This window comes from Mus caroli, chromosome 5, assembly GCF_900094665.2.
Source record: "Mus caroli chromosome 5, CAROLI_EIJ_v1.1, whole genome shotgun sequence".
NCBI classification, from domain to species: domain Eukaryota; kingdom Metazoa; phylum Chordata; class Mammalia; order Rodentia; family Muridae; genus Mus; species Mus caroli.
Window position 1 is genome coordinate 81,286,826 of NC_034574.1, and position 22,976 is coordinate 81,309,801.

Consider the following 22,976-nt stretch of genomic DNA (forward strand, 5'->3'; position numbering starts at 1 on the left):
CACAATGTGGAAGCCACTTCTGCTACAACCACTATGGTTGCCATCACAACCAATTCTTCTGCTTCTGTCAGCAAATGTAGAGATGCCAATGCCATCACTCCTCCTAGAAGCATCCAGCCTGATATTTCCACAAATGTTGTGCAGCTGAGACTAACTCAACTACCAAAGATGATAGTGAGGCAGGAGGCAATACCACATATGCTTCAGATAACATCACTCCAACTTCTACAAACAGTAATCCAACTGCTACAAGTAACAATACTCCAACTGCTATACAAATTACCTTCCAGTGTGCAACAGGTAGAGATTTCATCATACGTTCTGTGAATGGCAGCACTAAAGGGTATGTTTCTCTACAATTTAAGATGGTCAGTATACAGGCAATGGGACAAATTTTAGTTTAAAAAAACTTCCACATATATATTTGTCAGGCTCTGGCAGAGCCTCTCCAGAGACAGCTGTATTAGACTCCTGTCAGGAAGCACTTCTTGATGTCTGCAATAGTTTCTGGCTTTAGTGTCTATATCTGGGATGGATCTCTAGGTGAGGCAGCCTCTGGATGGACTGTCCATCAGTCTCTGCTCTACCCTTTGTCCCTGTATTTCCTATATACAGAAGCAATTTTGAGTTAGAAATTTGGATATGACTGGGTGACATCTTCATTCAAACAGGGACATTGTATATTTTCTGGATATGGTCTCTACAGGTTCTCCCTGCCCTTTGTTGTGTATGTCAGCTAATTTCATCCTTTTTGGGTCCTGGGAGTCTCTTGCTTTCCTGGTATCAGGAACTTTCTAGTGGCTATCCCCAGTTCCCCATTCTCCATTGCTACAGACCTCTGGTCAAACTCCTGACCTTCTGTACATCTCCTCTATCTCCTCCCATACCAGATTCTTCCCCTCTTTTCCCCCTCCCACTCATTTCTTCCTCCCAAATCCCTCCTACCCTCAACCTCTTGTGAGTATTTTGTTCCTTTTAAGAAGGACTGAAACATCCACTCTTTGATCTTCCTACTTCTTGGGAATCATATATTTTATGACTAATATCATGGGTATTCTGAGCTTTTTGCCTAATATCCACTTATCCGTGAGTACATACCAAATACAGATGTGGATGCTTGAAGCCAACCATTAGACTGAGCACAGGAACCCCAGTGAAGGAGTTAGGGAAAGGATGGAAGGAGATGAAGGGGTTTGCAACCCCATAAGAACAACAACAATATCAACCAACCAGACACCTCAGAACTCCCAGAAACTAAACCACAAACCAACAAGTACACATGGGAGGGACCCATGACTACAGGTGCATATGTAGAAGAGGATGTTCTTATCTGGTATCCCCAGTGTAGGGGAATAATAGGGTGATGAGGTGGGAGTGGATGGGTAGATGTGGGGCACCCTAAAAGAAGCAGAGGAAGAGGAGTTGGCATTAGGGAGTTTTGGAGGGGAAACCAGGACAGGAAATAACACTTGAAATGTAAATAAATAAAATACCCAATAAAAATTCCAACATATTTTCTAACTAGATTTCTCCATTCATACACAGTATATGTTTGAGGTATATATGTTCATATGTGCTTTTGTGTCAACAGATTCCTTGGCACAATTAATGAAAAGAAAATGACAGTACCTTGGCACATTATCTAAGTGAGGAGCTCTTGTTAGCCTTTCTATTTGAAAAATTCTAGTCTTTAAAATTCATAGCCACTTTTTATTTATTAACTTGTTTTTTATTAGATATTTTCTTCATTTAAATTTCAAATGCTATCCCAAAAGTCCCCTATACCCTCCCCACACCCTGCTCTCCAACCACCCACTCCTGCTTCCTGGCCCTGGCATTAACCTGTACTGGGGCATATAATCTTTTCGAGACCAAGGGCCTCTCCTCCCATTGATGGCCTACTAGGCCATGTATGCAACTAGAGACACAAGTTCTGGATGGTACTGGTTAGTTCATATTGTTGTTCCTCCTATAGGGTTGCAGACCCCTTTAGCTCCTTGGGTACTTTCTCTAGATCCTTCATTGGGGGCCCTGTATTCCATTCAACAGATGTGAACATAAAATTAAGGCTTATATAAACATTTAAAATATTTCTATTTATTTTTGTATTTCTAACAATTATAATATATATAAAATATAGCTATATAAGATACATACAGATATTTCACATTAACACAAGAGAATATACCTTTTTCACAGTGCCTCACAGAATATTCCCAAATTTGACAACATACTCTGTCACAGAGCAAGTCTCAACAGATACAAGAAAATATTGACATATTACAAACTCATAGAAACTGAACAATTCTCTAGGGAAAGACTACTTGATCAAGGAATAAATAAGAAAGAAGTTAAAGGTTTCCTAAAATACAATGGAAATTAATACAAAATATTGAAACTCAAAGGAAGCAGTGCTAAGAAAATTTACCTAATTCATTTTATAAGGTCATAGTCATCATTATACCCAAACTATACAAAGACTCAACAACAAAAAAATGAAAGAAAGTTACAAACCCATTTCTCTTGTGAGAATGATACAAAAATACTCAATAAAAGACTCACAGGAGCCGGGCATGGTGGTGCACGGCTTTAATCCTAGCACTCGGGAGGCAGAGGCAGGAGGATTTCTGAGTTGGAGGCCAGCCTGATCTACAAAGTGAGTTCCAGGACAGCCAGGGATAAACAGAGAAACCCTGCCTCGAAAAAACAAAAACAAAAACAAAAAACAAACAAAAAAACCAAAAAGACTCACAGACTGAGTATTTTATATATAAAATACCATCCATAAAATATCATCCATCATGATAAATAGGCTGTATTCAGATATGCAGGGATGCTACAACCTATGACAGTTTGTCCATGTAATCCATCATATAAAGGAACTTAAGAGAGAAAAACCACATGATCATCTCATTAGAGGCTGAAAAGCCTTTGACAAAATCCAACACCCAAGAGAAAAGTCTTGGAGATATTGGAGATACAAGAAACATAACTAAACATAAGAAAGGCAATTTACAGAAATCCAATGGCAAATATCAAATTAAATGTGGAGAAACTCTAAGCAAATCCACTAAAATCTGGAACAACACAGGGCTGTCCACTCTTTCCATATCTATTCAATATTGTACTTGAAATTTTTGCTACAGTAGTAAGAAGGCTAAAGGAGATCAAGTAGATGAGAACTATAAAGGAAGAAAAAATATTATTTACAGCTGATATAATAACATACATAAGTGACCCAAAAATTCTACCACAGAACTCCTACAGCTGATAAACACCTTCAACAAAAAAGCTGGACACAATATTAACTCAAAAAAATCAGTAGCTCTCCCAAATATAAATGAAAACTGGGCTAAGACAGAAATCAGAAAACAACACCCTTCACAATATATACAAATAAAATAAAATAAAATATCTTGGAGTGAAATACCTATATAACCAGAATTTCAAGTCTTTGAAGAAAGAAATTGAAGACTATAACAGTAATGGAAAGATCTCCCATGTTCATGTATCAGATCTGGAGAATTAATATTCTACAAAAGCAATGTAGTGATTCAACACAATCTCCATATAAATTCAGACATAATTATTTACAGACCTTGAAAGAAAACTATTTTATTTTATATGGAGAAACAAAATCCCAGGAAATGTAAATTAATACAGTACAATAAAAGAACTTCGGAGATTTCAAGCTGCAGTTAATAAAAAAAAAAAATGCATGCTATTAGCATTAAAACAGAGAGGTAGATCAGTGGAATAGAGTAGAAGACCCAGACATAATTCCATAAACCTAAGGACACACAAGGATAGAATTTGATAAAGATGGCAGACTTTTGCAATGAAAATAAATGGTATTGATCTAACTAGAAGTCTGCATGGAGAAGAATACAAACAGATCTATATCTATCACCTTGAACAAAACTCAACTGCAAATGGTTCAAAGAACTCAACATAAAACAAGATGCACTGAATCTAAAAGAAAGTAGTGAAGAGCATTGAACACATTGTCATCGGAGACACCTTTCAAAACAGAACACCAATAGAGCAGGCAGGAAGAACAACAGTTAATAAATGGGACATCATGAAACTGAAAAGCTTCTGCAAGGATAAAGAAACCATCAGTGGCACAAAATGGCAGCCATCCTACAGAAAGCTAATTTCCAAAATATATAAAGAACTCAAGAAACTAGACATCAACAAACTACAAAATGCTAAACAGGGTTCTCAACAGAAGAATTTCAAATAGACATGAACTGTTAAGGAAATGCTCAATACTATTAGCCATCAGGGAATTGAAAATCAAAACAACTCTGACAGTCTATCCATCACCTGTCAGAATAGCTAAGATAAAAAATTCAAATGACAGCTCATGCTGGCAAGCATGTAGACCAAGGGGAACACTCCCCCAACGCTGATGGCAATGCAAACTTGTACAACCACTTTACTTACCAATATGCTGGTATCTCTTAAAATTAGGAAGCATCTAACTCAAGACTCAGCTATAGTATTCCTGGGCATGTATGCCAAGGATAGTCTATCCTGATTCAAGGACACTTGCTTGACTATGCTCATAGAAGCTTGATTTGCAATAGCCAGAAAGCTGAAACAAAATTTTTGTTCTTCAACTGAAGAATAAAGAAAATGAAGTACATTTTCACAAAAGAGTATTACTCAGCTGTTAAAAATAATTACACAATAAAATATGCAGGTAAATTGATGGAACTAGAAAAAAGTCATCCAGAGAAATGTAACCCTGACATGAAAAACAAACATGATATGTACCCACTTATGAGTAGACATTAATTGTAAAGTAAAAGACAATCATGCTACAGTTCACAAACACAAAGATTGGAATGGGAAGGCGGCCTCAAGAGGGGAGCTATATTTAGGGTTAGGTGTGGAGAGGGGGAGAAGTTATAAGAGGGGTAGGGCCTGATTGCCATAATGAATGAAAGTCTGCAGATTGGGACATAGAGAGAGTATCTCAAAGAAGAGAGAGACCTGGGAGAGAGGAGGTGCCCAAGAATCTATGGAGGTGTCATTAGCTCTGACTCACAGCATTGGAGATATGAAGCCTAAGGAGGTTGCCTTATGTGTCCAGGAAGAAACTCTGGTGGATCAAAAAAAAAAAAAAAACAACAACAACAAACCCACCCACAAAATTCTGACGCAAAACTTATCATGTCTACAAGAATTGCAGGGATTGGGAATAGAGCAGAGACTGGGGGAATGGCAAACTAATAATTAGTCCAACTTGAGACCCATCCCATGGCCAAGCACCAATCCATGACACTATTAATGATACTCTGTTATGCTTGCAGACAGAAGTCTAACATGCCTGATCTCTGAGAGGCTCCACTCGCCTAACTGACTCAGATGGATGCAGACACCCACAGCCGCAGTGGATGGAGCTTGGAGCCTCTTATGGAAGAATAGGAGGAAGTATTGCAGCCCCCTAAGGGGATAGCACCTCCATAGGAAGTCCAATAGAATTATCTAACCTTGATCCTTGGGGATATCAGAGATGGAAGCACCACCAATGAACATTGGCTGGATCTAGACATCCTGCACATAAATAGCAGATATGCAACTTGGTTTTAATGTGGGTTCTGAACAACAGGAGTATACAAAGCTGTTGACTGTCCATGGATTGTGCTTTTCTAGCTGGGCTGCCCTGTCTGACCTCAGTGGGAGATGAAATGTCTAATCTCACAAAGGCTATAAGTGCCAGGGCTGGGGAATAGGCAAGGAGAAATCCATGCACTCACAGAAGAAGAAAAGGAGGGGTGAGGGAAGGAATGATGGCATGGGTGACTGGTAGGGAGGCAGTGAGAAGGATGGAAAGTGATGAGAAAAAATTAATTAATGAAGAAAACTAATAAATGCTGTCTTCAATTCGGAAAAGATATTCTCTGTATATAAGCAGAGAAATGGCCAGTAATCTCTTGAGTATTTATTACATGCAATGCTCAGGTGATTGTGTGTGATCTCATTTAACCCTGATAGTTAAGATGAGAAAATGGCAATTTTTGAGATTAAGATGAAAATGTATATCTAATGAATCTGTGTATTAACTATATTGTTCTTTAATGTAAAAGAAAAGTATTACCTTCAATAACAATGCATGTGATAGAATTTTTTTCCAATAGCAATCTTTCATCATACTTAAACCATTACCTTAATCCACAAATGTGAGTTGAGGTTAGCACCGCAAGTGCTCAAAGTATGAAGAAAATAATAAGCTATAAAGCCACAATTACTCTGATTCCTAAACCACAGAGAGACCCAACAAATATAGAGAATTTCAGATCAATTTCGCTTATGAATATCGATGTAAAAATACTCAATAAAATTCCTGCTAACTGAATCCAAGAAAACATTGAAAAAATCATCCATCCTGAACAAGAAGGTTTCATTCCACGGATGCAGGGATGGTTTAATATACGGAAATCCATCAACATAATCCACTATATAAACAAACTCAAAGACAAAAACCACATGATCATCTCGTTAGATGCNGAGAAAGCATTTGACAAAATCCAACACCCATTCATGATAAAAGTCTTGGAAAGATCNGGAATTCAAGGCCCATACCTAAACATGATAAAAGCAATCTACAGCAAACCAGTAGCCAACATCAAAGTAAATTGTGAGAAGCTGGAAGAAATCCCACTAAAATCGGGTACTAGACAAGGCTGCCCACTTTCTCCCTACCTATTCAATATAGTACTTGAAGTACTAGCTAGAGCAATTAGACAGCAAAAGGAGATCAAAGGGATACAAATTGGAAAGGAAGAAGTCAAAATATAAGTATTTGCAGATGATATGATAGTATATATAAGTGACCCTAAAAATTCCAACAGAGAAATCCTAAACCTGATAAACAGCTTCAGTGAAATAGCTGGATATAAAATTAATTCAAACAAGTCAATGGCCTTTCTCCACACAAAGGATAAAGAGTCTGAGAAAAAAAATCAGGGAAACAACGCCCTTCACAATAGTCACAAATAATATAAAATATCTTGGTGTGACTCTAACTAAGGAAGTGAAAGATCTGTATAATAAGAACTACAAGTCTCTGAAGAAATTAAAGAAGATCTCAGAAGATGGAAAGATATCCCATGTTCATGGATTGGCAGGACCAATATAGTAAAAATGGCTATCTTGCCAAAAACAATCTACACATTCAATGCAATCCCCATCAAAATTCCAACTCAATTCTTCAACCAATTAGAAAGGACAATCTGCAAATTCATCTGCAATAACAAAAAACCTAGGATAGCAAAAACTCTTCTCAATGATAAAAGAACCTCTGGTGAAACACCATGCCTGACCTAAAGCTGTATTGTGATAAAAACTGCATGATACTGGTATAGCGACAGACAAGAAGACCAATGGAATAGAATTGAAAACCCAGAAATGAACCCACACACCTATGGTCACTTGATCTTTGACAAGGGAGCTAAAACCATCCAGTGGAAAAAAGATAGTATTTTCAACAAATGGTGCTAGCACAACTTGTTGGGGCTGGCCTGCAGCTCTCATGTCTGGGTTCGAGCCTGGAAGGCATCTTGGAGTCTGGAATAAATGAGAGAGCCTAGGCGGGTTGAGAAATAATGGAACCAAGACAACTAGTCTGCTCAAGGTTCAAATTTTTAATGGCGGACATGCTTTATAAAAGCAGGGGTAAAGTCCATTCTGCCAATTCATCCTTGGAGCCTGGAATTAGCTGCAGGTGATGACAGATGCAGGATAGATCCAGAATAGCTCTGGGGCCTCTCCGCAGGTAGAAGTATCTTGAAGAGGAACAGCAGCAGTGGCAAAACAATAGAGTGATCTAGGGAGGAAGGCTCCACACTAGATAATCTCCTAAATGGCAGCAAGGTCAAGTTCTGGCTTAGCCTGCTTCAGGCTTATGGGAGGCTATATCTCCTCCCTGTTACTCTGAAGAGGATGATGGGAAATGCAAAGAGGAGCAAAAACAGTCTTTTTAAAGGAACAGTATGCCGGGCGTGGTGGCACACACCTTTAATCCCAGCACTCGGGAGGCAGAGGCAGACAGATTTCTGAGTTGGAGGCCAGCCTGGTCTACAAAGTGAGTTCCAGGACAGCCAGGGCTATATATACAGAGAAACCCTGTCTCGAAAAACTGAAAAAAAAAAAAAAAGAACAGTATTTTTTCTTATGAGTAGCATAAGCAATTGTAACCTCTGAGATATATATTAATAAAGATATAAATTAATACAAATTAATAAAGATATAAATCAACATTTTAAAACACCATCTACAGCACACAATTTAATTATCTCTGTTGAAGCAGGGGTCGCTCAAAAGAATAAACGTGTGATCCAATTCACATATACTTTTCTCCCATAAGAGGGCTGATTTAAAACACAATAATTGGGATGTATGCATGCATGAATTTATAGAGGATACAAAAGCAGGCATAAAAACAATTTTTTAACTTGTCTTTGGGATAATGATTGTTAATTTTGTTTAAAATGATGATATGCAATAGATCAATATTAATATCCTGTAATAACCAAATTAATTGCTGTTTGGAACAAGGAACAGACACTTAGGTTTTTAAGACACAATTTTTGTTATAGTTTTTCTAAAATATATGAATTTATCTTACAATTCATTGTTAGCACCACAGCGGCTTAATAGGATGCTGAAACTTTCCTTTGAGGTAAAGAAGGATGATTTGACATCAATGTTTTCTCTAGCCAAGGAATTGTTGTGGGCACATTTAATAACCAATAACTAAAATAGGCAGCTAAGGTTTAATTACCATTGATTATAATTGATAACAACTATATTAAACTATATTAAAGCTTTCTTTAATTTCTGCAAGGCCTTTTGTTCTTTGCCAGTTAATTTGTGTCTCACTTAATAACACCTGACAAAAGCTTAAGTTCTCCTGTGGTGAGTTTAAGGTGAGGTCTTAGCCAATTAACATCTCCTGGAAGCTTTTGAAAATAAAATTTTGAAGCAAATCAAATTTTCCTTCTTAGATTTTCTGGACCATTATTTTCTAGTATAGGTAAAAACCTAAGTATTGAAAGATATTGCCCCTGAATCTTAAGGAATCTTCCCTGAAGGCAGGGAGAGGTGAGGTTCCCCAGTCACAGTTTGCGAAACAAAAGAAATGCCACACAAACCTCCCTGAGGCTGCTCAGAGCTGAGCTCTGCATCTACCCAAGGGCAAACATTTCCCAATCTGAGCACTCTGCCAGAGTCCTGGCCCAAAGCTTATCCCCATTTTGAAGTATCTTTAAAGACCTGTTTTCCTGGGTTCACTCCTGCCACATGTTGTTTAGAATGGCTCTAACTCTGAGTTACCAATTTTAAACTAACTTTCTCTTACAAGCAAAAGGCTGCCTGACCCTTTAGGAGCTGCATTTGCAATCAGCTCCCAGCAGGGCTTTTCCAGTCACACTAGAACTTCTCTAAATTTTCACATAGCTCTAAACATATACACAAACCACACAAAACAGAAACCAACAGATCCAGACACATGCGACTCTTACTTGTCCTCCATGAGCAAGCAAAAGAATTAGAAGGGTAAGCTTCCATTTCATGAACAAAACTTGGTCCCTCTGTCCGATCTGGAGACTGCCAGACATCTCTGGCTCTCCCCACTCCCCAGGGCTTCCCCTGGTGAGGTGATGGTCTTCCTAGTGAAAGATCCTGACAGAATGTAAAAGGTCACAGAAGCCCTGAAATTGGCAAAATAGATTTCATTGCTAGCAGAACTAGCTTCACTGATTTAGAAAAATAGAGGTGCACAATGCTCTGGCCACTCCTTGAGCCTGTGTGTCTGCCAATGTTTTGACCATTCCTTGAATCCATGTGTGTGCCCACTGATGAAGCCCATTGCCAGGTGTTTGTGATATTGGTTGCTGGGGAAGAGTCAGAAAATCTCCCCAACAACCATAGCCCTGCCAATCCTGAGATGCTATACCTGCACCAGACTCTTTCCTTTTACCACTCCCATACCCATTTCTTGAGAATAGACATTGTTTAGATCTGGAAATCACTTACTCCACCATTCTCCTTTCCCCCCTGAGGGCCTATAAAAAGTGGGACCTCTTTCCCCTAAAGGTCGACTCCTCTACCCCTGTGTGGGATATGAGTCATCCCCAGAGCTCTGGCTTTCCCGAATAAAGCCTCATGTGGTTTGCATCAAGCTTGGTCTATCCTAAGTTCTTGGGTATCTGCTATTGTCCCAAGGCCTGAGAGAGGGGCTCCTCTCGGAGTCTTTCACTAGCACATCTGCTGACCACAGTCCTCCGGTCCCTATAGCCCTAAGGGACAGCTGCAAATACCAAGTGCATGTTTCAGAAAACCCCATCGTCTATAAACACCAGAGAAACCAAACTCAGCCAGATCTAAACTCAGAATGTGCCATGTTTCAGAGACACGGGACGAAACACAGACATCAAACCAACACAACAAGCACATGTTCCTTTCTGGAAACATAAGACAGACACTCAGAACGAAGACACCGGACAGCACACACACAAGAGGGGATTCCTCAATTTTCTCTCTGTCCCTGGGAGAGTTTCAAAATCTACTTTCCTCCTGCCTGATGCAGTTTCCAACTGCAGCCATCCACCTGATTATAAAATCCCTTTTATTAATCCCTTATATTTCTCTTGCCTAAAAAAGCAGCTTCTGGAAGCTTCAGCCGACTGCCTGCCTGTTGAGTTCCTAGTTCCCAATAACTCACTGCTGAACCTAAGTGAATCCAGCGCACGGGTTTAGTGCTGATCTAGCTTAGCCCGGACCAACCTTCTCTGAAAAGAATTGTCTTTAATTCTTTTCTTCCTCCATAGAGCTCCAAACAAGCAGTGCTTCTTCCAAATGTGCCTTTCTCAGGCCCCGCGTTGGTTTGCCAATTTGTTGGGGGCAGCCTGAGGCTCTCATGTCTGAGTTTGAGCCTGGAAGGCATCTTGGAATCTGGAATAAATGAGAGAGCCTAGGCAGGTTAAGTAATAATGGAACCAAAAGAACTAGTCTGCTCAAGGTTCAAATTTTTAATGGCAGACATGCTTTATAAAAGAGGGGGGAAGTCCATTCCACCAATTCATCCTTGGAGCCTGGAACCAGCTGCAGGTGATGACAGATGCAGGATAGGGCATAGTCTCCAGAATAGCTCTGGGAACTCTCAGCAGGTAGAAGTATCTTGAAGAGGAACAGCAGCAGTGGCAGAACAATAGAGTGATCTACAGAGGAAGGCTCCAGCCTAGATAATCTCCTTAGTGGCAGCAGGGTCAAGTTCTGGCTTAGCATGCTTCAGGCTTATGGGAGGATACAACAACTGGCAGTTATCCTGTAGAAGAATGCAAATTGATCCATTCTTATCCCCTTGTACTAAGGTCAAATATAAGTGGATCAAGGAACTCCACATAAAACCAGAGACACTGAAACTTAAAGAGGAGAAAGTGTGGGGGAAATTTTCATAAATACAACAGCAATGGCTTGTGCTGTAAGATTGAGAATGGACAAATGGGACCTCATAAAATTGCAAAGATTCTGTAAGGCAAAAGACACTGTCAATAAGACAAAAAGGCCACCAACAGATTGGGAAAGAATCTTTACCAATCCTGAATCAGATAGGGGACTAATATCCAATATATATTGAGAACTCAAGAAGGTGGACTCCATAAAATCAAATAACCCCTTAAAAAATGAGGTACAGAGCTAAACAAAGAATTCTCACCTAAGGAATACCGAATGGCTGAGAAGCACCTGATAAAATGTTCAGCATCCTTAATCATCAGGGAAATGCAAATCAAAACAACCCTGAGATTCCACCTCACACCAGTCAGAATGGCTAAGATCAAAAATTCAGGTGAAAGCAGATGCTGGCGAGAAAGAGGAACACTCCTCCATTGCTGGTGGGATGATGAGCCAGTAAAATGACTATGGAAATCAGTCTGTCGCTCCCTGAGAAAATTGGACATAGTACTACCAGAGGATCCCGCAATACCTCTCCGGGGCATATATTCAGAAGATATTCCAACTGATAAGAAGGACGCATACTGTATTATGTTCATAATAGCCTTATTTATAAGAGCCAGAAGCTGGAAAGAACCCAGATGCCCCTCAACAGAGGAATGGATACAGAAAATGTGGTACATTTACACAATGGAGTACTACTCAGCTATTAAAAAGAATGAATTTATGAAATTCCTAGGCAAATGTATGGACCCGGAGGGCATCATCCTGAGTGAGGTAACCCAATCACAAAGGAACTCACACAATATGTACTCACTGATAAGTGGATATTAGCCCAGAAACTTAGAATACCCAAGATACAAGTTGCAAAATCATGAAACTCAAGAAGAACTAAGACCAAAGTGTGGTCACTTTGCCCCTTCTTAGAATTGGGAACAAGACACCCATGGAAGGAGTTACAAAGTTTGGAGCTGAGATGAAAAGTTGGATCATCTAGAAACTGCCGCACCCAGGAATCCATCCCATAATCAGCCTCCAAATGCAGACACCATTGCATATGCCAGAAAGACTTTGCTGAAAAGACCCTGATATAGCTGTCTCTTGTGAGGCTATACCGGTGCCTGGCAAACACAGAAGTGGATGCTCACAGTCAGCTATTGGATGGAACACAGGGCCCTAAATGGAGGAGCTAGAGAAAGTACCCAAGGATCTAAAGGGGTCTGCAACCCTATTGGTGGAACAACAATATGAACTAACCAGTACCCCTAGAGCTCGTGTCTCTAGCTGCATATGTAGCAGAAGATGGCCTTGCTAAGAAAGTGTATATGCTAACAATTCTTTGTGAAAATATCTAATTTAAAGTTGTTTATTTTCTTTCTCCCACTCTCTGGTGAGTGTCACAGAGCATCCAGAGGACAACAAGGAAGGAGAACAAGATCACAATCACCAAAGACAAGAGCCTCTTGAGCAAGGAGGATATTGATTGCATGGCCCAAGAAACTGAGAAGTACAAAGCTGAGGATGAGAAGCAGAGATATGGTTTCTTCCAAGAATTCACTAGAGTCTTATGCCTTGACAGAGGGACAGACAGACAGACAGACAGACAGACAGACAGACAGACAGACAGAGACACAGAGAGAGACAGAGAAAGAGACAGAGAGACAGACACAGAGAGGCAGAAAATGAAACAGGGAGACAGAGAGATGGAGACAGAGAATATGTGACTAGCAATAGAGCAACAACTATTCAATAGTGAGCTTACTGCTCTTTATCTTTATTCTTACTGAATACTTTCTTACAATCACAAGAAAATTCAACTTTTTAAATGTTTGTACTTCCCACATACCATTTATTTTTAAAATAACATATCATAGATCATGAGATTAACACATAAGAAAAGATGTCCTATAAGACCAATCAGAATACAGGAGCCTGATATAGTTGTCTCCTGCGAGGCTCTGCCAGTGCCTGGCAAATACAGAAGTGGATGCTCACAGTCATCCTTTGGATGGAGCACAGGGTCCCCAATGAAGGAGCCAGAGAAATAACCAGGGAGCTGAAAGGGGACTGAAGCCCCATAGAAGGAACATCAATATGAACTAACCAGTACCCTCAGAGCTCTTTGGAACTATACCACCAGTCAAAGAAAACACATGGTGGAACTTGTGGCTCTAGCTATATTTGTAGCAGAATATGGTCTAGTTGGTCATCAATGGGAGGAGAGGCTCTTGATCCTGTGAAGGCTCTATGCCACAATATAGGGGAATGCGAGGACTGGGAGTGGGAGTGGGTAGATTGAGGAGCAGGGGGAGGGGGGAAGTGATAGATTTTTTGGAGGGGAAACTAGGAAAGAGGATAACATTTGCAATGTAAATAAAGAAAATATCTAATAAAAATAACAATCAGAATAAATAACTCATCTCCTTTTTCTTTTTGTTAATATTTTATTTATATTATAAACATAATATAAATTTATATTATATGCCCAAGAGTATTTTGAATCTTCAGGTAGATCTATTTCTAATTTTCTGAGGAACCTCCAGAAATATTTACTTATTTATTTATTTATTTAACACTCCAGATTTTATTCCCCTCATGGGCCATCATCTGACTGTTCCACATCACATACATCCTCCCCGCATCCCTGTCTCCACAAGGATGTCACTACCATCAACCCTACCAGATCTCTAAACTACCTGGGGCCTCCAGTCTCTTAGGGGTTGGTGCATCATATCTGAATGAACACATACCCAGAAATCCTCTGATGTATACATGCTATATATGTATACGTGTTAGGGGCCTCATATCAGCTGGTGTATGCTGCCTGGTTGGTGGTCCAGTATTTGAGAGATCATGGGTGTCCAGGTTAATTGAGACTGCTGGTCCTCCTATAGGATCACCCCCTCCTTGGGTTCTTCCAGCTTTTCCATAATTCAACCATAGGGGTCACCAGCTTCTGTCCATCGGTTGGGTGCAAATATCTGCATCTGAGCCTTTCAGCTGCTTGATGGTTCTTTTCTAGGGCAGTCATGATAGGTCTCTTTTTGAGAGCACTCCTTAGCCTCATTAATAATGACAGGCCTTGGGGCATCTCCTCCAGCTGTATGCAACTTTGGGCCTGTCTGTGGACATTCTTTTCCTCAGACTCCTCTCAATTTCTATCCCTGCAGTTCTTTCAGACAGGAACAATTATTTGGCAGTTTTGACTGTGGGATGGAAATCCCATCACTCACTTAATGCTCTGTCTTTCTGCTGGAAGTGAGCTCTATAAGTTCCTTCTCTCCACTGTAGAGCATTTCATCTAAGGTCCCTTCCTTTGAGTCCTGAGAGCCTCTCATCGCCCAGTTCTCTGGTATGTTCTGGAGAGTCCCCCCAACCTCCTACCTCCCAAGGTTGCCTGTTTCCATTCTTTGTGCCAGCCCTCAGGGCTTTAGTCCTTTTTCTGCACCCAATACAAGATTACATTCTCCTCTTACCCCAACACCTGTCTACTTTCCCTCTCAGATCCCTCACTCCCACCCACCTTGTGATTGTTTTCTTCTTCCTCCCAAATGGAACTGAAGCATTCTCACTTGGGTCCTTCAGCTTGTTAACCTTTTTGAGTTCTGTGGACTGTATCTTGGATATTCTGTACTTTTTGGCTAATATTCACTTATTAGTGATTACATGCTATGCATGTCTTTTGGGTATGAGTTACAGCACTCAGGATGATATTTTCTTATTCAATTCATTTGCCTGCAAACCTCAGGTTGTCCTCAGTCTTACTGGCTGAGTTGTATGACATTGTGAAATGAATCACAATTTCTGTATCCATTCTTCTGTTGTGGGACAACTGGTTGTATCCAACTTCTGGCTATAACAAACAAGGCCTCTATGAGCATAGGGGATTAAATGCACCTGTGGCATGGTGGGGCATATTTTGGGTATATGCCCAAGAGTGGTATTTTGAATCTTCAGGTAGATCTATTTCTAATTTTCTGAGGAACCTCTAGATTGATTTACACAGTGGCTTTTAGTGAAATTGCTTCAAGTGTCTCTACATTTAATTTGATATTGCCTATTGATTTACAGCAAATTACTTTTATTACGAATAGGCATGGGCCTTGAATTCCTGATCTAATACTTTTAACATGAAGGGTGGGGGTTGTGTTTTGTCAAATGTGTTTTCTGCATCTAAGGAGTTGATCTTGGGATTTTTTTCCTTTGAGTTTGTTTATATAGTGGATTACATTGATGGATATTCTTATATTGAACCAACCTTGCATCCCTGAGATGAAGCCTACTTGATTATTGTGAATGATTGTTATGACGTGTTATTGGATTTGGTTTGCAAGAACTTTATTGAGCTATTCCGATTGGCGCCAGCTCCAGGACACCTGGGAAGTAAATTCTGAGGACAGTCCCACCGTCCCCAGAGGACTCTCCACGTGATCTTAGGATCACTGGTGAGTGGAAAACAACATCAGTTCCAATACAATAGCACTAGGCTTAAGTCAGCAGCTCGGAAGCAGAAAACCTGCCTGACCAGGGACACAAATCCCTTCTGGTTGGTGCCAGCTCTGGGTCACCTTGGGCGTGGACTTGGGGGAAGGTCCCACAGTCCCCAGAGGACTCTCTATGCGATCTTAGGATCACTGGTGAGAGGAACACAACATCAATTCCAAACCAATTTTGACAAGCCTGCGATAGCAGGAGCAAGGACACAGAAGCCTTGTTTGACCAGCGGATCAGGTTCCTTCTGATTGGTACTGGTACACTTTGGTTTTGAACACACCAGAAAGTCCCACAGTCCTCAGAGGAGACATCACTTCCCGGTGTTGTAACATGCCCAGGATCTTTGACAACAGGATCCCAGGATAACAGCAGCTTGGTCACATGAGGATCTCAGGGTCTCAGAGGAAGCTTGAGTGCCAAGAACTCTGACACACCCAGAATCTCAGGTTCACAAGAGCCCGGAATCACAGGATCACAGAGAAAGTTAGAATCTGAGGTGTCCTGAATCAACTGGAATTATAGGAAGGACAGGTTCCAATCAGATATATTGAAGGCAGCTGGAGATAATCAAATGGCAGGAGGCAAGCATAAGAACAGAAGGAACAGAAATCAAGGTTACTTGGCGTCATTAGAATCAAACTCTCTCATCATAGCAATTCCTGAATACACCATCACACCAGAAAACCAAGACATGGATCTAAAGTCATGATGATGATGGAGGACTTTACGAAGGAAATACAAATAAGAAGCTTTGCCCCTTCTTAGAATTGGGAGTGGAACGCCCATGGAGGGAGTTGCAGAGACGAAGTTTGGAGCTGAGATGAAGGGGTGGACTGTCTAGAGACTGCCATATCCGAGGATCCATCCCATAATCAGCCTCCAAACACTGACACCATTGCATATACTAGCAGGATTTTGCTGAAAGGACCCTGATATAGCTGTCTCTTGTGAGACTATGCTGGGGCCTGGCAAACACAGAAGTGGATGCTCACAGTCAGCTATTGGATGGATCACAGGGCCCCCAATGGAGGAGCTAGAGAGAGTACCGAAGGAGCTGAGGGGATCTGCAACCCTATGGGTGGAACAACAATATGAACTAACCAATGCCCGCCCCCCGGAGCTCATGTCTCTAGCTGAATATGTATCAGAGGATGGCCTGGTCGGCCATCAGTGGAAAGAGAGGCCCATTGGTCTTGCAGACTTTATATGCCTCAGTGAAGGGGAACGCCAGGGCCAGGAAGTGGGAGTGGGTGGGTGGGGAAGTGGGGGATGAGAGGGTGTGGGGGACTTTTGGGATAGCACTGGAGATGTGAATGAAGAAAGTACATAATAAAACAAATTTTAAAAAGAAGGAAATACAAGAAAACACAGGTAAACAGCTAGAAGCCGTTGAAAAGGAAACACAACAATCCCTTAAAGAGTTAAAGGAAAACACTACCAAACAGGTGAAAGAATTGAGCAAAACCATCCAGGATGTAAAAATGGAAGTAGAAACATTGAAGAAAACCCAAAGGGGGACAACTCTGGAGATAGAAATCCTAGGAAAGAAGTCAGGGACCATAGATGCGAGCATCAGCAACAGAATACAAGAGATGGAAGAGAGAATCTCAGGTGCAGAAGATTCCATAGGGAACATGGACACAACAATCAAAGAAAATAAAAAAAAATTTAAAAATATCCTAACTCAACCCTCCAGGAAATCCAGGACACAATGAGAAGACCAAACCTAAGGATAATAGGTATAGATGAGAATGAAGATTGACAAATTAAAGGGCCTGTAAATATCTTCAACAAAATTATAGAAGAAAACTTCCCTAACCTTAAGAAGGAGGTGCCCATGAACATACAAGAAGCCTACAGAACTCCAAATAGACTGGACCAGAAAAGAAATTTCTCCTGACACATAATAATCAGAACAACAAATGCCCTAAATAAGGATAAAATATTAAAAGCAGTAAGGGAAAAAGGCCAAGTAACATATAAAAGCAGACCTATCAGAATTACACTGGATTTCTCACCAGAGATTATGAAAGCCAGAAGATCATGGACAGATTTTATACAGACCCTAAGAGAACACAAATGCCAGCCCAGGCTACTATGCCCAGCAAAACTCTCAATTACCATAGATGGAGAAACCAAAGCATTTCATGACAAAACCAAATTCACACAATATCTTTCCATGAATCCACCCCTCCAAAAGATAATAAAGGGAAAACTCCAAAACAAGGAGGGAAATGATGGCCTAGACAAAGCAAGAAAGTAATCATTCAACAAACCTAAAAGAAGATAGCCGCAAGAACAGAATCTCAACTCTAACATCAAAAATAACAGGAAGTAACAATTACTTTTCCTTAATATCTCTTAATATCAATGGACTCATTCCTCAATAAAAAGAAGAATTCAGTATTGGTATAAAAGAATTCAGACCATCTAGCTCCAGAAATTTATCACAACCCTTGAGACACCTGAGAAGAAAACAGACCTAAATGACAATGTTTGTTTCTGTCCTAGTTACTGTGGAACACAGTTGCATAAGAGAACGCAGATTTGAGAACATTCATTATACACAAAATGACTTAGCACACTGTTAAAGTTAGTCTATGTATGAAGTCAGGCTTTCATCTTTTCCTCTATTCAATAGGAAGATCTCTCCCTTATCTATTCTTTGTCATGAGAAAATAAATGTGATCAAGTTAAAGTGGTATCATCTCAAATATGACGTTAGAGGAATTTGATGCCATAGAACTGCAATTGTAAAATAAAACAAAATGCACAACTGAAAATGTCCATTTCAATATAATTATTCTTAAGCCAAAGCTTTCTCTTTTAAATCCTCTGTTGCTCAGACTCTTGAAGGACAAATATGCAGCACTTTTCCTCCATCTGCTCACAAGTCGAAACGAAAATTATCTCCATTGTTTGAGAATCAAATGTTATGAGCTAAAAATATTATGTTACTACAAGGTAAAATTCAGAAAGTTATTTTAAGATACATGACACAACATATATGCCACGTCTTGGGACATGTTCCAAATAATGCCATTTCATTTTTAAAAATAATGCTAACCAGCCATTGTGCTAACTTTCAGGGGCTACAGAAAGATGAAGTCACTGTATTTAGTCTTTAACCTCTGGGGTCTTCTAGGATGCTTCCTGGTGAGTATCAATTTATGTTGTGTCCGGCCAGCAGATCACAGGTCTGGGTTCTAGCCTGGAAAGGCATTTTAGAAACCTGGAAGAGAAGAGGGGCTAGGCTGCGTGAGATAAGAATGGAACCAAGACAAGGCTCTTCTCAAGGTTCAATTTTAATGTCAGCAAACACGATTTATAAAGAAAAGGGGAGGCCCATCCCTGGCCAAGCAAAGTTCCTTTGAAGTAGATAGGTCAACCTTTTAGTGGGAACTCTCAAAGATCGAAGTTTGGTGCTAACTCCGGAAAGTCTTGGAAGAGAGGCCTCAGGCAGGTTGGGCCTAGGGCAGGTAGTGGCACATCAAAGGAGCAGCACAGCAGGTGGCTCCGCTTAAGAGGCAGATGGTCACAGCCAGCCTTGCTAGGCTGGAAGGAGGTAACATTTCCCCCCTTTAAAGAATATTAAACAAAATGGACTGAGGCAAAAAAATTATGCTCTATAATTTTGTCTGAATTCTTAGGCTCTAATGAAGAAACCTGTTTCAGTGGGAATCTCTAACTTTTCTCATGGTAAACCCTTATTTGGATAAGACTGTCCTTTCTGTCCTAGTAACTTCTTTGTTGAATTTTAAGTAGGGCGTTGGAACCCTGGTGAAGGTTAACTGTACGAATTTGAAATGTACTTTATTATGAATAACACTGAGTTGATATTCCTCGGCATTTTTGGATGACAGGCAGGGAACAGGGAGGAGGGGGTTATGACTGGCTCCGTAGTACAAGGCCAATTGGCTTTTTTAGGGTGGGAGGCTGTGAAGGGCTTGCCCTTCTAACAGTACGATCACTAAACTCTCTCCCCCACCTATTAATTAAGTTTAATAAGGCCACACTTAACTGAGGTGATCAAACAATTTTCTCATCTGTAGATGAGTGGGCTTTTAACCCTGGCTTGGGTGGAAATTGACTTGAATCCTCCCGTGGGTGCTGTCACGACCCACACCTGTGGCTCTTGGTATCTTTTGGGGAGGGGAGGCAGAGCCTTAGAATGATATTTTTGGTTGTAACTGGAAATAAATACTAACCTCCATCCAAACCGGGTGTATCTCACAGGGAACTTAGAAATGGTCAAACTGGACCTTTTCCTGCAGTAAATCTCTGCACCAAGCGATACCCATACTGTATTTGTATGATCACGAACCAGTATGCACAATTCTGAGTATTGTGCAGCTCCTAAAGAAGAATTGTTAACCTCAGATTTAGCAAGGCCTAGACAAGAATTATGTCACTAGTAACACCACAATTTGTGGCTAAAATAGGAGCTGGAAGTCATCCTCCTCATCTCTGTTATTCCCACAGCCTGAGGAACTAAGGGGACCTTGCAGTAACAGCAAGGGTGGAAAACCAGAGGCCAGCTAAGGGACTAAGCCTGTCTATCAGAATAAAAACCAATCTCTTTTAATATTTGAAATATGTCTTACTAGCCCTCTTAGTAAACCTAAATCTCAACTTAAACCAAAAGTCACAAAACGTGCTGAAATGAAAATAGTAGCTGCCTTCTGTATGCTCTAGGGGGCGGGGATGCATGCCCACTGCAGTCTGGCTAAAGGTGTAGATTGACCTGCTTGAAAGACAAAAATCTTAGACAGTGAAGAGTAACAATACAAAGCTTCTTTTGGGGAAGTTCAGGTACTTTATTCAGTTGCAAATTAGCAAGACACAAGCTCAGTCTCTGGGCTGGTTTTAGAATAGTAAAAAGGCCAGAGACTCTCTGGAAGTGGGGGGTGTACTCTGAATTAACTTTGCTAGGTAGTTTAGAATATAGGAATATCTAATATTGGATTGAATATTAGACCAGTCTAAGATTGAGTTAGAATGACTGGTCACACTGAACAAAAGAGAAAAATCATTATGACTCTATTAAATGACTGATCTCACTAAGTCAGAATATACGGTCTCTGATGTACTATTGTCATAAAGTTAAAAGGCTTGAAGCTAGTCTAAGCTGGAAAAATGGCACGCAAGGATGGATCTAAAACATGAATCTAATTTAGTTTCTTAGTCATTTTAATCAGGACACTGAGTCAACTTACCTGCCAACCCGTCAAACGAATTAACCAATATGCTTTTGCAGCATTCTGTGGAGAGAACCTGTTTTTCCCTTTCCTACTAAGGTAGGTATTTAGGATTAATCTATAAGCCAAAAATGTAGATCCTTTTAAGATACTATAAAGCATTTATTAAATTATTTGACATTTAAATTTCAAATTTTGAAAGTAAAGGTATGATTTAAATAGTGTGCATGGGAAAATACTAAATAGTATGTATGGGGATACAATTTTTCTCTTTTTTGTCTTTTAAGAAGTTAAAGTTCTAAAGTTTTACAATATCTAATTTTTTGAATTAATAACTTGCTGACAAAACATTTTAAATACTTGGCTGTAAAGGGGCAGTGACTAATTGCACTTTCAATCTTTTCTCTTAAGGAGTGGTTGTAACTAGAAAGCTTGAAAAGTTATTAAGAGTCACATGTGCATGATTTATTTATTTATTAACTAGAAATAAGAGCATTTATTTGTAGCAAATTATTAAGTAAAAGTCCTCAAGAATTAACACTATTATGTGGAAACAAGTAGTAACTGAGGACACTAAAGGGAATTATATACATGCACAATTTTTAAGAATACTAAAATATTATCTTAAACCATAACTGTTATGAATATATAAAGAATGAGGTTATATATCTAATCTATTTTATATGGACGGCCTATAGATTGAGATATAAATTTATCCTGGCATTGTTTTAAAAATGTCCAGGCAATTAGGACAATTTAATAAATGTCTATAAGCCGCCTTCTTAAAAGGACAGCATTTTTTTTCTATGAGTTGTATATGCATAAGCAATTGCAAATTTGAGAATTAATAGCATCTGAGGGATGAACAATCTTAAGCAATTGTGAACTCTGAGATATAACATTGACTATACAAATTAAGGTTTGATTGTTCAGCAATTAAAAACACCATCTACAGCACACAACTAGATTATTTGTGCTGAAACAGGGGAAACTGTGTGTCTCAAGGCTCGCCCACAGCAGCTAGTTGGGCCCACATGGACCAACGATCAGCTGGGGGGATGAGAAAAATGATTTTACAACAATGTTTTTTCTGGCCAAAGAATTGTCTTGGGCACAGCTAATATTTAATTACTAATGAATATAATTAATAACAATTATAAAAGCTTTCTTTATTTTTTGTAAAACCTTTTGTAGTAAACTAAAACCGTAAAACCTAAGTAATAAAAGGATATTGTCTCTGAATCTTTTAGGTGAGAGCAAGGATTTAAGGTAAAATTCCCTTGAGAAGCATTAGTTAATAAAATACTTTTCACTTAGGAAACAATATATACTGAAAGATTAAAACTTTTTGTTCCTTGTATAGAAGCACAGACAATAAAAATTTTTCTTACATAATGTAAAGCTACATTAGCCATTACCTAGAGGCAAAATTTTCGAGCGATTACCAGTTCACTAGAAGCAGAACGCTTTGAATTTAAGCATTATTTTAAACATCTGAATAGATCTGTAACACTGTTAAAAAGAAATTTTCTTGAACACAGGGAAAAACTTTCTCAGGCACTGTTTGCAAAACACAAGAAGGCCACAAGCCGCTCTGGGGCTCCCTTGAGCCCTGCATTGACTCAAACGTAAAATATATTTTAATTTGAGCATCTTGGCCCTCCTGCAATAAGGACCGATTCTAGAGGAACAATTTAACTATCTATGCCTCTAATTTTTGATACTCTTTTTAAAGATGATTTACAGTTAAAACGTTTTTCACAACTTTAGTGTTGTGAAAAAATTGCCCATATTGTAGTTTTCTGCCAGGCAGCAACT